At 42.3% G+C, this 17,500-nt stretch overlaps 1 long non-coding RNA gene across 1 annotated transcript in view; it reads left to right on the top strand.

Annotated features, from left to right (window-relative positions):
• Positions 1-17,160, top strand: part of LOC144235888 (uncharacterized) — a 32,324-nt gene extending 15,164 nt beyond the window's left edge. The window contains exons 2-3 of the long non-coding RNA XR_013336343.1: positions 14,978-15,106; positions 16,568-17,160. This is a non-coding gene — a long non-coding RNA (uncharacterized LOC144235888). The remainder of the gene's footprint in view (positions 1-14,977; positions 15,107-16,567) is intronic.
• The last annotated feature ends 340 nt before the right edge of the window (positions 17,161-17,500 follow it).

Genomic DNA, 17,500 nt, shown 5'->3' with positions numbered 1-17,500 from the left:
GATTTACCTATAGACTACAGAGAGAAATCGACTCTGCAGGGGGCCAGCTGGGTTCAGTGCTGAGTGCCCCTGGGAATATTCTTCCTGCTGGCAGAGGAGAGCCAGGAATAAGTAAGTCTGTTGGTCTTCAGCACCTTGAACAGGTTGTCAGAGTCCCAGGTTTGTCAGCTGGGCACTCACTAGGTCTGGGTAATGATCCATGGCAGGCCTGTTAATGGCCTTAGGGTTTCACATATTTCTGTAATTATTCAATCATTTGGAAGTTTTGAGTTTCTAATTATTAGGCACAAATTAAAATATCCTCTGTAATTCACTTCCCTTCAGGCCTTGAACCAGTGGTGCTGGGTTCCTGTCACATTATCCTTCTAGTGAATGGTGGGTTATCATAGTTGTAGTCAGCTTCTCATCATTTCTCAGTGTATTTTGCCTCCAGGACCTCCTTTTTGCCATCAAGTGCCTAATCCATTGCACTGATGTGCTCAGTGATAAATGTTAGATGCTCCTCCTTCTAAGTCTGGCCCTTAGTCCAAGGTGAGATTCTCAGCCATGGCTGCATGTTAAAATGACCTCATGAGCTCATAAAATACCTATGTAAGGCCCCACTCCAGAGAATGTGATTTAATTGGTCTTAGGTCAGGTGTGGGCACAGTTATTTGTTAAGTACTTCTTAAGAATGCTCCAGTCAATTTTANAGGGTAGAGGGGGATCGCCTCCCACCCTGGAGTCTCCGATCCCGGCCCGATTTTATCTTCCCCGGTTCGCACTCACGTTAGAAGGCTCTCTCAGTGGATTCTGCGTCCTTTGTCTCCCAATCTCTCAGGTTTTGTAAGGTTTCCAATGGCTTCAGATCTTTTCTGTGTGATGTATGGTCGCGAGTGCAAGTACGGAGCTCCTTACTTCTCCGCCATCTTGCCCCCTCCCGAGCCTAGGGAAACAATAGAAAAGATCTCAATTCTGGTATAGCCATTCTAGAGCTCATTTAGTGAAATTAACTATGCACATGTCCTGGGACCTGGCAATTTCACTCTTACAGAGTGAGAGTTGGGGGTGGGGTTCAGGTAGAGAGAGGGAGACAGAATCCGAAGCAGGCTCCAGGCTCTGAGCTGTCAGCACAGAGCCCAATGCAGGGCTCAAACCCATGAATTGTGAGATCATGACCTGAACCAAATTCAGATGCTTAACAGACTGAGCTACCCAGGCACTTCCATTTACATAACATTTTAAACCATATATTTCCATGGCACATAGTACATATACCAAGAAAACTTCAGGTACAGGTGCATCTTGGAACATGGACAAAGATGAACAGAGCAGCTGTTGGTGATGGCAGGGAGTTTTAGGCAGTCAAGACACCTGTCACTAAAAAATTGATAAGCAAAGCATAGAGGATGCATTTATAAACTATGGTGTAGAAGTTAGAACAGCAGAATGAGTATATACACAGGAACATGAGTAGAACTGTAACACAGTGATGAAAGAAAACAGGGGACAGCAAGATATCTGAAGCACATGTCACTTATGTTCATTTAAAACAGACTCGTTCACAAAGCAATATTACAGATTTTTCATGGAGACATTTCATATCCGAGGGCATGTACCAAACACAGTATAGTAAGTGATTATGGGAAATGAGACTGGGGACAGGGATGAAGGGGCAAATGATGAAACAAAATCTAGTAAGAGCAGAACCTTAAGCAGGCAGATGCTGATGGTATGTGCTATGAATGGAGGAGTATGATTAACTTAGCCCTCTGCTCCTTCCAAAGGCAGAACAATTGGGCCAGAGAGGGAGGGAAGCAAGCTCTGAGTGGTTTACAAATAGGATCAGGAGAAGCTAGAGGGAAGAATGAGAGATCTTGGGAACCAAGAAAGAGAAACAGCAACATACCCTGGGCTGGAAAGAAAAACCTGGCATTTATTACTCGCCATAGTGAATCAAGGGAGAAAATGAAAGAAGTTCCTTAGGTTGGAAATAAAGGTGCTTACTAAAGACCAGAGATAGAGGGGGAGAAATTTAAAGATATGAGCTGAGAAACTGCACTTATAGACTTGGAAGGGAGTTTTAAGGGGGAGACCCAGGGATGTTGCTGCTGTCCAGCTGAGGAATGTATGGGTTCTGGAACAAAGGTGTTTCCAGAAAAGAATGTTTCCCCATGACTAAGATCTCCTTTTCAGACTTTCCCAAGTAGTGATCTAATCATTGAATCATCCAATGAAGATCCATGCAATGGTCTTCTACCATGGTCTGGGTAATGGAAAAGTGAGGCCAATCCCTAGCTTCTGAAGGGCCCATGTAGATGCCAAAAGCATCCTTTGCTTTGCCTTGATCACTGGACTTGGGCTGTGAGCTTTTACACTAGGAGATCATCTACCTATGGAATAAGAAATCCAGTGACTCATTCACTGTCAACTCAGAGAAACACATGCTTGACCAGAAAGTCTTTCTATCTGGGTTATTGATAAAGAATAATGAATATATGAATTAATACACCAAGGAATCACACACTAAGCTTGTTTTCTATTCGGAGTCTAAGAACACAAATACCATTAACTTATAGTTGGGAACAACTTGTACATCAGATCAGACTTGTGTACCAGCTAGATCAAGTCCTGCTACAGGTGGGTGGGACCATGGAGCTGTGAAATCAAGTTTAGACCCAAAAAGGTAGGGCAGGAAAGCTGGTGTTTGGGGGAGCCACCCTGGCTGGCCTCTGAAAGTCACACTGGAGTGGCTCTGAGAGCAATTATCCTGGTAGAGCAGCTCTCACTTTGCATTTAAGATCGTCCTCCTGAAAAGGTCATGTGTAAATCAAATTTAATAAATCAAATTCTACACTTCATACCTTGGGGAGTCTCTCTCTTCAAAGGAAGCTGTGAGTGAATCCCTTTTTAATAGAAGTAATCAACTCTTCATTTATCTGATTTGTAAGGTAAGATTTTTAGATATCAGATTTTCTTAAAGTGATCAGCAGAGTTTTTCTTTTGCCAGTGATGGAAAACCCAATACAGAATGGTTTAAGTAAAAGAACAACAATAGCAAGCAAAAAGTTTAGGCATATACTGGCTTTAGACATGGCTTGATTCAGGACCCAAACAACGACACTGAGATTTCGTTTTTTTCCACCTCTCATATCTGTCTTCACTTGGCTTGGTTCTCAGGCTCTACCTGGGTAAAGCAGCCGCAGCATCTTATCCTGTCAAGTTCAAGGCCAACAAGGAAGATTACTTGCTTTTTTTCTCAGTAGTCTCAGAATTGGCTCTGATTGAGTCATCTGCCCATCCCTGAATGAGTAAGGAGTGAAGAGCTGATTCGCTTAGGCCTGGTCATATGGGGCTCTACACAAACCACGTGGGTCAACAGTGGGACAAAGAAAGGAAAAATAAAAGAAGAAAATCAGGCAGTTATCAGAAGAAATGGGGAGCAATGTCAGGGAAGGGGGACATAAACTCAAATCTTCCCCTTCCCTCACTTTCACACCCAATCCATCACCAAGCTTGCCTGTCCTAGAAATATCTTACAAAGAATTCTCTGCACAGCACTTGCATCAGAATTTCTTGGGGGTGCTTGTTTACATGCAGGTTTTGGGGTTCTACTACAGATGATGGGAATTCTATTATCTTGGAGTGGGTCCTGGAATTTGCAATTTTAGATCATCCCCCAAGCAATTTTTTAAAAAATGTACACTGACTTTTTAAGAACTACTTCCCGATGCTGTTCCATCTTTTCCATGTCCACAGTAGCTGCCTTCGTTCAAGATCCACCATTTCTCTGCTGAGGTTTTCCAGGTATCTCCTTACTGGTCCTCCGTCTTTAGTGTCTTCTCTGCCAGCCACAGCCCCCTCCTCTGCCATTTCTGCTCATGCTAAATAGCCAAATTCTGACTCTGGTTTACCTCTTCAGTCTCCTGTCTTATGAGATCTTTTCAATGACCCTGGATCCCAACCATTGTCCTTCCCTCTCACTCATCCCCTGGACTTCCCAGGTCCTTTCCCCGTGTTCACCTTGACTGCTCCTGAGCTTCCCTCTGCCTCTAATGCCACTCCCTTTCCTCTCCATCTGGTAAACTCAAGCACCAGCATTAAGCCCAGCTCTGGTGCCACTTCCTCCCTGAAGCCTCTCCATTCCTTCTTTCCACTCCCCTGCCCCCCACCTCATTCTCCCAAAGAATCCTTGTTTATATCTCTTCTACAGCAGTTTGCCACACTATCTGGAACTTATAAATTTATATTTTATCATTTCCTCTGGTCCTACAAAGGCACTCAATAATATGTGTTAAGTCTTAAAAATAAGTCATCCAGCTCAAGATATTGATGCGATATGTGACTTTGAGCAAGCCACCTCCCTTCCTGAGCCTCAGTTTCCAATTTGTAAATGCAAATATTCATACCTACTGCATAGGTTTGTTGATGGGCTCAATCGAGATAATGAACAGAAATCTCTTAGCACAGTGCATGGCAACATAATTAGTGCAATGAATGCTAAATTTAAAAAATTAACCTTCAAGTCCGGGAAGCAAAAGCCCTCAATCGTACATGTAAATTCATATTTATATAACACGAAGCAACTGTTTCTTAAAACCACATTATTCAAACTCAGACTGTTGGAATGTGCAGGTCAATCTGAAATGGGGCAGATGGACTCTAGGTTTTAACCCAGTTTCTTGTGCCCCTGAGTCCTTCACACCCCTCTTTATCTCCTCCTGAGCTTTGGACAGCTTTAAGTCCATCCCTCTGAAATAATCACTTTCAGTCCGTGGAATGCTGACACGGGAGTAGTGCAGATCCCCACAGTGAGATTTCTCTGGACCATGGAAATGTTTCCGCTCTGTGAGAATGAGGAAAGCTAAGGGTGCCTGATGGTGGACAGCCAGTTCAGAAGTGGCAGCCTTGAGCTCGCATAAATGAAAGTCATTAAAGCCGCCTGAAGTGACAAGATTGGTCCAGGAATCGGAATGAATTGATGATAAGTGCAGGAGAGATAAACATTTCATTTAAATAAGGGCAGTAGGATGAATCTCAAGAAATTTAGCCCCTCTTCTGTTGACTCTTTCTGGCTTGTTTTATAATCTGCCTGCAATTGTCACTCCTTTTTACAATCATGCATCTTGCACTTGGCATGTAAGGGGATATGCAAAAGGCATCATAAACAGAAGCTGGGAAAAGCATAGACAGTTCAAGAACAAATAACTTCAAATTCCTAGTTATCTGCAATGCCCACTACAATGTAGCAATGAGCATGAGGAGTATATACATGTTGCATATTTGATGTATGAAAAGTATTCAGCACAGTAGCTGGTGCTTTATAGCTACTCACTAATGTTGATTTCCTCCTTTCCTTCTATCCCTGTGGAAATTAGTGGGTAGGGGATGGAGGGAGTGTGTGTGTGTGTGTGTGTGTGTGTGTGTGTGTGTGTGTGTGTTCACAGCCATGCAAGAGGGTGAAAGAAAATGACTTCTGAGTCCTTGTAAATTGCTCAGAATTTAGAGTATAGATCATTGCACTAACTTGATCGAGTTTGTCTAGCCAACATGTTAGGAACTAATGTAAATTCAGCTCTCCTCTAGACCCTGGGAATACAAAGTTTAACAAGAAAACAGGACAAAATCCTTGCCTTCTGGGAACTCATGATTAGAACATAAAAATCGACAAGTAAATAAACAAAATGCAAGATTAGGCTCCCTTGAAACCAGAGATTAGGTTTTAGGTATTTTTGTTTCCTAGCACCTCTAGGTTATTTTACAACACTCATAGGATTAAGGGACTATTAGTTTTGGAGACCTGCCTTATTTAAAATCAAATATAATGTTGCTGCCACATTAAATATAATTTTTATATAACCATATAAGAACTGTGTTGAAAAACAGTTGACAGGTTGACGTAAGGTTAGATTTTGTAGACTTTCAAGTAGATGCTTGTTGATTTAATTTTGCAGTCTCTGTATTATGGAGATGATATTAATTATTTTCAGATCTCACATATTTCCAGGAACCCTTGAAAGGCTTTTGGGTCCTGAAGACTGCTTTGATGGTGTAATCTATTAGATTACACAGCCCTGGAAACTTCACACCATGCCTGGCACCCAATGGGCTTTCATAAATACTTAATGGATGAATAAAGAGATTGAGGATATCAGACAACGATACCATGTGTTACAGACTCCAGTTCCATGGAGCAAGGGACTTTTCTTATGGCTCTGGATTCCATTCCAAATCTCAGCTGTGATCTCTTTGAAAGCAGAGGTCTTTGGTTGGTATGGGATCACAATAGCTTGGGGCAAATGGATCTAAAAAAGCCTGGTCTTGGTGGGTATTTAGCAAAAGGCATAGAATGATCCAATGTGCACAGAGTGCAGTTAGGCATTGTGAGACTAAGCAGGTACATTTGTCTGAGTTCAAAATGAAGGGGGCAGTAATGTGGTACAAAGTCAGAAAACCTGAGGCACTAGAGGTGATGGAGAAGGGCATGGCCTTTGGAGTCAGACTGCCTTGGGTCTAGATCCTGGCTCCAGCATGCCCTTGCAAATCTCTTAACTTCTCTGGAGTTTATTATTATTAATATCGCTGTTATTATTTTAATCTAAAAAAGAATCATTACAGAACCTACTTCATAGGGTCATGGTGAGGACAAAATAATTTTAATGAAATGCTTATCACAGTGCCTAACATGTAGTTGGCATCTCCAAACTTCAGCCATTGTTTTATTTGTTTTGGTGCCGTCAGAAATCAGCAGGGTGATCTTGAACAAGTCTGCATCTACTTAGAGCCTCTGGTTTCCTTTCTTTTGTACTAACGGATTAGCCTAATCGTGAAGACTGGATGGTGTCACCAGAGGTGGCATGGAGTTGGTGGCATGCCAAGCCAGGGCACACCTGCTTACAGGAGACTATTGTTAAATTTTCAGGAATTCTGTAAGCCTGTTAGGAAATGCAGCCACTTAAAAAATTATACAAAGTGATAATTAATTATATTTTCAAGAAAATATAACAAATAATAAAACCTCACTAATTTCTAGTTACTTCTAATAACTATTTCTAGCGATTTATGTAATTTCTAACTCTATTTAACATAATATACAGTCTGCTTTACTATTATCTATGCTCTTACAGTTGTTATTTTGGGTCTATTGTATCGTTGTGATGGAAATGCCATATAACCCTGTGTTATAGTGTGTCTCCTCCCAACTCCATGTTGGAAACCATTACCCTGGCACCTTGAAATGAGCCATGATGGGAGCATTTCCACCATGAGAAGTGGCAAATGGCAGAAATGTGGGCTCTTCTTCCTCCTGAAAAGCCAGTTGTTAAACTTTTACCAGTAAACCACTGCTGAGAGTTATCCATAAAATAGTCCTAATTTCTGTCTTGCACGAAAGGATTTGTGAGGTGTTCTGGGCCCATCTAGAAGTGTTGTGCCAGCCAGAACCATACACTGAGCTCAGTAAGAAGATTCTGACACTCATCCAACTGCTTATGGATGCACACCCTTGTCCAGCGCCCGTGACCTTGCCACTGAGTTACAGAACTGTCTACATGCTCCTTTTTGCAACAGCTTCAAGACGCTGTTAGAGAGATGATATTAGGCCTGTTGGAATTTTTCTTATGTGGATTTTAAGAGAAAGTGCCTCTACATTTTCTCTACTGTGGGCACATGGTGGCATTGCCTCTGCAGAACATGTAAAATGTCAACTCTCTGAGCATTTCTGCTGGGCTGGCACTCTGCTAAGCACTCAGTGAAGAGGTGACAATGAATGAGGCTATAACCTGGCCCTCAAGTAGTTCACAGCCCAGTGTGGAGACACACATCAATAAACAACTACAGGAGATCGTAATGTCCCAGGGTGCTGAGGGAGCCAGGAACTGGGGATGACTTTTCTGCATGTGAGAGATAACAGGAAAGGGACTTCTGGAGATTTCAGGACAGGGAAGCTGTATCAGTCAGAGCCCTTAGCTGCAAGCACACAAACCCATCCTGGCTCACTGAACAGCAAAGAGATATAAGAGAGGATATTAGACAACTTGGGGAACTTCTAGAAGGACCTAGAGACTCTGCATTCATGAGCAACACCCAAAATGACACTACAGAACCAGCTTAGTAGAGACATCCTGGCAGCAAGAAGGGCATGGACACAGCAGTCCATGACCCGCTCTGCCAGTGCTGGGCATTGGACACTCCCGTCACACTTCCTGCTGCTGATGTCTCTGGCAGCTACTGCTGCCACTGCCTCTAGATTTGACATAGCTCCTGATTCTGCAAGTCACAAGCTTTTTGTTCAAAGCCCAGTGTGATGTGTCTGATTGGTGAAGCTTAAGTCATCCTTGTGTCCTTGCTGCAGGGTAAGTAGAGAAAAACATGGTTTCTGTTAGGGGATTTGGAAGATGGGTAACTCTCCAAATGTAGGAAAGGTGTTCAAAGATCTAGTCAGTCCAAATAATAACACATGTCCATTATAGTGTAGCCTGTTGACTGAGTTTTGCAGGAAGTTTAGAAGAACGTCAGACTTACAAGATTTTAATACAGCATACTAAACATAGTGGGCAGAATATTCAAAGGTCCGGTGGCCTGGAGAGGCTGGCACAGGTAGGTAATTTTAGATATTTCAGTCTGGTTAGAGTGAAAGTCTTGTGTGTGTGTGTGTGTGTGTGTGCGCGCGCGCGCATGTGTGTACGTTCTTCCTGTCTTTCTTCTGGCTCCTTTAACATATTTTTCTTTCTATTTCCCTCTTTATCACAAGCCAATACTGTCTTATTAAAAGCTCCATCAAAGAATATTTCCTTCACTTTTTAGTCTTCCTTTTTTTTTTCTTATATGTGAAAAAAAATGTTTCTTTCCTAAGACAATAGTTTATATTGAACTAAACAAGATGTGTAGAATCTTGTTTAGTTTACATAGGGTACTGTCCTAAATCATACATTTAAACCATTATGTAAAAACAACAATTCAAAGGAAAAAATAGCAATAATAATAGCTGATGTTGAATGCTTACTTTTTGCCAGGTACTGTTTCATTTTTTAAATTTTTATCTAAATTCCAGTTAGTTAACATACAATATAACGTTAGTTTCAGGTGTACAATATAGTGATTCAACAGTTTCATACAACACCTGGTGCTCATCACAAGTGCATTCTTTAATCCCCATCATCTGTTTCACCCATTTCCCTACCCATTGTCCCTTGGTAACCTATCAATTTGTTCTCTACAGTTAAGAGCCTGTTTCTTGGTTTGTCTCCCTCTCTTTTTTATATTCCCCCCTTTGTTCATTTGTTTTATTTCTCGAATTCCACATATGAATGAAATCATATATATTTGTTTTTCTCTGACTGGCTTATTTCACTTAGCATAATACACCCATGTTGCTGAAAATGGTTAAAGATTTTCTTTTTCTTTTTGGTTTCACTATCATGCACTTAGGTGTGGTTTTCTTCACATTCATTATGGTTAGGATTTGCTGGGCTTCTTGGATCTCTGTATTAAAGCTTTAAAATCAAATTTGTGGGGCGCCTGGGTAGCTCAGTTGGTTAAGCGTCTGACTTTGGCTCAGGTCATGATCTCACGGTTCATGGGTTCGAGCCCCATGTTGGGCCCTGTGCTGACAGCTAGCTAAGAGCCTGAAGCCTGTTTCAGATTCTGTGTCTCCCTCTCTCTCTGACCTTCCCCTGCTCACACTGTCTCTCTCTCTCTCTCTCTCTCTCTCTCTCAGAAATAAATAAAACATTAAAAAAAGTCAAATTTGAAAAAAAAATGTAGCAATTATATATGTATTTAAAATTTTTTTTTTAACATTTATTTAGTTTTGAGAGACAGAGAGAGAGAGTGTGAGCAGGGGAGGAGCAGAGAGAGAGGCAGACACAGAATCTGAAGCAGGATCCAGGCTTGAGCTGTCAGCACAGAGCCCAGCATGGGGCTCAAACCCACAAACCATGAGATCATGACCTGAGCCAAAGTCAGACGCTTAACCAACTGAGCCACCCAGACTCCCCTATATTTATGTATTTTAAAAATATCTGCTTTTCTCTCTTCTCTCCTTTTGGGACTACACTTACATGCATGTCAGATCATTTTGTGTTAGCCTACAAATAACTGATGTTTTGTTTAGTCCCTTTTCTCTCTGTGTTTCAATTTGGGTAATTTCTACTGACTTGATTTTAAGTGTGCTGTTCATTTCTTCTGTTGTACCCAATATGCAGTTAAGTCCATAAGATGAACTTTTCATTTCAAATAAATAAATTTTTAGATCTATAATTTCTACTTTGTTCTTTCTAATTTTTAAATTTTTAGAATTTCTATCTCTTTCCTGATATTATACTTTTCTTCATGTATTTTGTTTATGTTTTTTCCTACCAAATTCTCTGTTTATAATAGTTCTTTAAAGTCTTTGATTTCTAATTCCAATATATTGGTCTTCTGTGAGTCTGCTTCTACTGACAGTTTTTCTCTTGATTATGTGTCACATTTCTCTGCTTTTCACATATCTTGTAATTGTTTTATTTGTGCCAGAATGTTGCATATAAAAACAGTGGACACTAAGGTATGGTTTTTGTGTATATATATGTATATTGTGTATATATATATATTGTGTGTATATATATATATATATATATATGTTTGTTTGTTATTTCCTTTTTGCCTTTCATCTGAATCCTTGACATTGACCTTAACCAAGAGTTGATCTCTTTGAGATTTCAGAATTTTATTGGAGAGAGAGTTGTGCTTCAGATTCAAATAGATTTGAATCACTTTGGGGTTAAATTGAGTCCAGCAAGGCTGCAAAGTCTAAGAAACAAGGCTGGACAAATTTCTCTACTTTCCAGCTACATTTTCTCTGGTGGCTACTCAGCAAAATTCCTAAATGAGACAAGTGACTGATATTTATGTTTGGGGCTCTTCCCAGATTCCTAGATTTCTTGCACTAAGGTGTGGAAGTTGTCATTACTTTACACTCACCGAGGAAGGGCTCATTCCTCTCTGGAATTTAATTTGTCAAAGCTTCCTTGCATCTCCTGCTCATTGATATTTTCATAGTAGTTTTTGTTAGTTTTTCCTGGTTGTTACCATGGAAGTTAGAGGTCTTTTACATATAATTTGCATACCAACCAGAAATAAGAATGCCACTCCCCCCCCATTCCAGAGTGTTATTTTCCCTTAGCAGTACACTCTTTGGATTTCTGCTTTGACGGAAGACCTGTGAGCCTGGACACCCAGAGATCACTCCCTTTCAATCTGTCAGCCACTTGGGGAAACCTCACTCTCCTCCCCTGGTCTTCCTGCAAAAGCTGCAGCTACCTCGGTGCTGTGAAATAGACTTGGAAAGATGCCTAACCTCTCAGTGATTTCAGAGCATCCACTCTGTATATTCTCAGATATTTCCCTTTTATACCCAACAGATACTTTTAGGTAAGTTTGTAATTCCCTCTTTTGTGATTGAGTTAATCATTAAATGCCCCATGGGAGTTTTCTATTTAAAGGGAGCTTGTAGTTAATCCTTTCATAATATGAATAATGAGAGTAATGAGTCACCTCCCTGTCCTAGACACCCATCTCCATTCCAGCTGTTGAATCTGACATAAAGAGCTTGGACATTGCAGTCAGATAGGTCTGAAATCAAACCCTCTTCTAAACACCTCCTATGTGTGTGATCTTATCTTCTGTTTGCCTCAGCTTCATTATTCACTCAACTTATTCTTGTTGCTCTAAATATTTTCCCTTCCTATTTTCCCTAGTTAGATTCAACTCCTCTTTTTGATTTCAACCAAAGAGTCACTTCTACAGGGAGGACTTCTCTGACCTCAATTTATTCATATATGCCTAGTTTACATTCTTAGAACCCAGACACTTCTCACTGGGAGCACTTGCCACAATAATGATTTTAATTTATTTATATGATTATTTGTTTAGCATCTGCTTTCAGTGTAGAGTACAAGCCCCCTGAGGGCAGGACCATGCATGTGTGCCAGTGCCTCGACAGTCCTTGGCAAAGAATAATTTCAGTGTTTGAAGAATGGGTTCTAATACTGAGGGTAACGATGCTCACCTCTACATTGTTGTTGGGATGACTGAATTAGTTAATAGAAGGCTGTTTTAGTTTGGACCTCCCTGAAATAGGGTTTTAGACACAAAAAGTTTATTTGCCTGTTGATCTCCATGAGGACAGTGAAGGGGTGGAAGGGAGAGACAATGCGGAGAGTAAAACCAGTCAAGGGTGAGTTTATGAGTTGGTTCTCACTGTGGCAAACTGGGGCTCAGCCCTGTTGGGGACTCTCTGAGAAATTATCTAGAACATTTCTTGGAATTTTCCAACTGGGTTGTTTATTCATGATCTCCTATGTTTCACTGCTTGAGGGTTACTCCCGGGGCTTCACCTCCCAGACGTTCACTCTTTGGTCTCCAGAGAACATCCTCAGGCTGAGAGGTGTGCAAAGCCAGGAGCTGTGTGTAAGGGAACTATCCACAGGTGACCTCCAGGGTGGGTAGAGGGCCTTCAGTGGCCACTACATAAGGAATGCTCTCTGTGCAATACAAATGCATATTAAAGCTACTCCCAGAAATTCTGCCCTCCGCCTCATCTCCCACAACTTCACTGGCCCCAGCAGAACTGGGCACAGTTACAGAGCTTATGCCAGGGCTTCTGAGTATGCCTGCCTTTACCACTGACCAAAGGCATTGGGACAGAGGGACAGGTATAACGGTGCCATGAGTCCAAGCTTCACCCTACCTGGGGAAGCACACTTCCCAGATTGACTTTGGGGACAGTTTGGGGAACACAAACAAAGTCACCTTGGTATGATTATCTGGAAGCAGTGAGTATTGATCTGACCCTTGCCTAGGATATGAATACAAGGTCTGTAGCCAAGGCAAGACCTACTGTTTACCCAGAGCATCCATCCCAGCTCAGTCCAGGCCTTGCACCTAGTACTGTGTAATAAATGCCCATTGAACAAACGCTGAGTCTACCCCAACTGAGGCGATATCAGAAGGAGGACCATCACAGTAAACATACACCAATATTTTAAAAGGCTAGTGGCAATAGGAATGATTTGTGGCGATAAAAAGCCTATTTCTTTGAGAGATGAGATGCGATGATCCTAATCCCCAGAATATGAAATTAAGGTTTCTTTATTTTCACAATGAGATGAGAATTTCTAGAACATTTGTGCTGCCAAATTTTAGCTCTGATTTAAAACACCTTTATCACAAATTCTGGCTGAGCATAGCTTTTTAGAATATAGAGAGCTGATTCAGCCCTCCCTCCTGAAGAGGAGTAGGTAAGTGGGGGCTGGGGGGAGAGGGAAGAGAGAGAAGGAAGAGAGGGAGGAGTGGAGAGAGGGAGAAAGGGGAAGAGGAAGGGAGAAGAGGAGATGGGGGGAGGGCAGGAGAGAAGGGGAGAAAGAGGGAGGGAGATAGGGAGAGAGAGAGAGTGAGCGAGAGATTTCTTTTCCCCAGCTTTGCAAACACTAATGTATGTTCATAACCTTATGCATGTCTTCATTCATGGAACACATGTGTTTCTCTTCTGACAAGAAGGAAATAAGGTTTCTTCTCTGGCTTGCTCTCTTCCCTTTGGTGTCTGTCTTTTTACCTCTGTGTGTCTCTGCTTCCCTGCCCATCTGCCCATCTCTTTTAGATGCTTTTCTGTCACAGTCTGTTTACCTGCCTGCCACTCCTTTTCCGCTGCTCTTTTTCTCTCTCTTTCTCTGACGCTGATTTTCTTCCTCTCATGTCTTTTGGCATCTGTCTTTCTGTTTTCTTCTGTGGTTTATTTGTCTCTCTATTTCTGTTCATCCCCTTCTTTCCTGTTCCTTCTCTTCTCCAGTTTCTCTCTTCCCTCTCTTCCCTCCCCCCTTCCTCTCCTTTCCCCTCATCTTCTCTTCTCTCTGAATTGAAGCACCTCAATAGACACATGCGCACAATTTCTTAAAACAGGCACAAAGGTATTTTACATTTTATCAGAAGGAAAGTGAAATATCTTCAATTTGCCTCCTTCCTCAAAAAAAAAGAGGGGTAAAATCTAAATTACCTTGCTTCCTCCTTCTGTGATCCTGGATAGGGCTCTTTGAAGATCCACAGAAAGGACTTCCTTGTTCCCTGTCTGATTTTGATGGGCAATCTCAGTGTATAGTTTTGTTTTTGTTTTTGCTGTTGTTGTTGTTTAAGGAGTGCTCATCCCATTCCAGGCTCCAGACCAAGCTGTTGGAGGTCCCCAGGCACCCTTCCCAGTGACCAGGGCCCACTGGGTATGTCCTAGGACTTGTCTTACGTGGAATAGACTCCCTAAAGACCCCAGGCTTCTTCCTTCCACTGTGCTCTGCAGAGTCACAGCACAAACCATGAGTGTTCATTTGGGGCAGAAATGCTGAGTTAAATGAAATGTTTCAAATTAGTTGTGTTACCTCTGCCTGCTTTCTGCATTTAAGTCCAAATTCCAACACCTCCTAGCAAGTGGCAGGCAAATTCCTTTACCCTTTGGTGCCTTGCTTTCTCAACTGTCAAATGAGATGCTACTTATGTTGAAGGGTTGTTTTTAGAATTCAATGAGGTGATGGGTGTAAAACAGTCAGCACAGGGCTTATGGCTAAACTACAGGTATAATAAGGAAAATGAGACCACTCTGTCCACTGCACATGGTTGCTTCAAGCGTTAAATGAAGCAACAATGGAGAATGTGCTTTGATAAAAGGACCACGCATTACATAATGTTTACTGTTGTTATTAAGAAGATAATTTTAATAGCTAACATTTATTGAGCACTTGCAATAATACACTTAGAAAACCTTCTGAGGTGGAGATTATTTCTGTTTTACAGATGAGGAGAAGAAGGCACAGAGAAGTTAAATGATGGCCAAGTCACACTAGAAAATAATAAAACGTACTTATGAAGTGCTTATTGTGTGCCAGACACTGTACCAAGGCCCTTACGTGCATTATCTTATTTAATTTTTACAACTTCATCGGGGCAGTTATTATCTCCATTTTTTTCTTTTTAGATTCAGAAACTGAAGTTTAAAGAAAAGTTAAGGAATTTTCTCAAGCTCCTGTGGCCAGAGGCAGGGTCTACCAGATGTGGAAATTCATTCTTGAAACTTCTTGCTCTCCCACCTGACAGCTCTTATAAGGTAAAGCTGAGCCAGCTTTGAGTCCCTTGACTTTTGCATGGTCACTGCAGGGTTCACAGTGTCCCAGGTAGTAGGCACCCTCACCTCAGGGCATGCGGGAGGTCACAAGAGCCATTCCCATTGTTTCTTTTGTTCATGTTCCTCTCCTATTCTTTTCGCCTTCATCTTCCTCTCCATAAGGCTCCCTTCTCCTCTCCTTGCTTTCGTTTCCTCCTCTCCTTCCCTTCTGAGGCTCCTCTGACTTCTTCCCTTCCTCTGACTTTTCCTCTCCCTTCCATCCCCCACCACCTCCGCCTTCTCCGCTAACTCCAGGCCCAAAGAGCAGAGCTGCCTGCTGTTGCCATGGAAACCCTCAGCCGCTGTTTGCAGCCTTTTTCCTGGCTCTCAGCTGGCCTAGGACCAATAAAAGAAGCCTGATGAAGTGGCCCCACATTTCCTTTCTCTCCTTCTCACAGAGACCCCAGAAACCCCCTGTCCTATCCTAAGGCCTTAGCCAGCTGTCCCTGGAAGGGGTAGGGGGAGAAACACCGAGGGTTATCTGGAGGTCAAGGGCAGTTCTGGGCATGGGTTTGGGCAGCAGTGACTTTCACTAACCCATCAACCCCACTCTCAAAACACTACCAATATCTCTGTGCACAATGCAGAAAGAAAGAATTACCTCTACCACGCAACTGTGCACAGGGGTCTCCATAAAACTGACTTGTGCTAGCCTTCAGCTAAGCGTCAAGTTGTGACCAAGATTTAGAGGGCCAAATACCTGAGTTTTGCTCTTGCTGGGTGACTGAGAGCTTCACTTTGTACCTGTCAATGGGAGAGGTCCCATTGAGTCTATGAGCCTCCAGGACATGGTGGGAGCCCAACCCACAGGTTCTGTGGGCTCTCCTGGCTTACCCCTTGTCTCCCTGCAGAAAAGCCAATTCTATGGAGTCACTCTTCTCCAGGGAACATAGTTTCAACTTGGGCTTGCTCTCTGCGTCTGCTGCAGCCACCCATGAACTTTATCACCATGGAAGGGACCATTCAAAAGACCTTGGCCATTTTCTCCTTCATCCCTCATACTCCTGAGTCCTCTGTGGCTTCATTGTCTTGATTTTAATTTAGGGAACATATTTCAATGACCAGTTATGTGCAAAAAATGCAGTGGATTGGTATAAAGCCCATCTTTACAAATGGGTTACTATTTTGCAAAGCAAGGAGCTTGGATTGTCCTCTCTTTTGCCTATTCCATTGGAGTGGAGCTTGCCTGGATTATCCCCCTGCCCCTGAGACCATGTCTGTATTAGCCAGCTTTTGCTGTGGCAACACCCTGCACTGCCACCTGCCAAATCCCAATGGCTTACACAAGCAAACATTTATTTCCTGCTCACATTACATGAGGGCTCCTGGTCAGCAGTAGCTATGCTGGGTTCTTCTGGGTTCTGTTGGTCTTGGCTGAGTTCCATGGGTCTCTTCCTACTCTAGGATCCTGGCAGAAGAGGCAGCTCCTATCTGCAGCCTGCTGTCCTCATGGCAGAGAACAGAAGCTCAAGAGAGAAAGAGGTCAACCAGCAAGCCCACTGAAATGTTCTGCTCACATGTGGTGTAAGTCAGATCTGCTGGCACACCAGTGGGCAAAGCAAGTCACATGGCTCAGCCTCAAGTCAAAGGGGCAGGAAGTAGGGCTGCCAAAAGCAGCATGACAAGGACAGGGAGGGAATAAACACAAACAAAGAACAGAGGCTGCTACAATGTCTAAACAATCCCAGACTGGAGTTCATCTTTTTCCAGGACTCTTCTCATTTTACTTTGAACAAAAGAGCTGGAAGAACAAAAATTGTGTACAAGTTCAGAGTCAATAAGACATGCACTGAAATCTGACTTCCTCTGCTTACTGCTGTGTAAGGCCAGCTGGCTAACCTTTCTGAGCCTCAGTTTCTGCATCTGTCAAGTGGGACTAATAACATAGGTTTCACATGGTTGTTGTGGGGATTAAGTGAGATCATACAGTGCTTGACACATGGTAGGTCATGAGCAGATCCTAGCTGGTACCATTATAAGTACTAGTGAATATTAAAAGTGAATAAATTACTTTCATCAAAATAAATGATTGAGATATACCCAGATGTTTTTTGCTTTTTTCCTAGTTACCCAAAGTCATAATCCTTGACCAGGTGCTGGTAGAGAAGGATAATCATAGCTAATATCGCTAGTTATACTGTCTAAAGAGTTTTAGTTATGCTAATTCAGTCTTTACAAACCTAGGAGCTATTTTTACTATTATCCACAGATTTTAGTTGACAGCACAGAGACACACAAAAAGAGGCTAGAGAGATGGCTTGCCTGTGATCACATAGTTTGCTAGTGGCAGAGCCTGGACTTGAACCCAGGCAGCTTAGCTGACAGTACATGCTCTTA

Source organism: Crocuta crocuta, unplaced genomic scaffold, assembly GCF_008692635.1.
Source record: "Crocuta crocuta isolate KB4526 unplaced genomic scaffold, BGI_CrCroc_1.0 scaffold351, whole genome shotgun sequence".
Taxonomy (NCBI): Eukaryota; Metazoa; Chordata; class Mammalia; order Carnivora; family Hyaenidae; genus Crocuta; species Crocuta crocuta.
The sequence above is the reverse complement of the archived record's forward strand: the minus strand, read 5'-3'. Positions and strand labels throughout refer to the sequence as shown.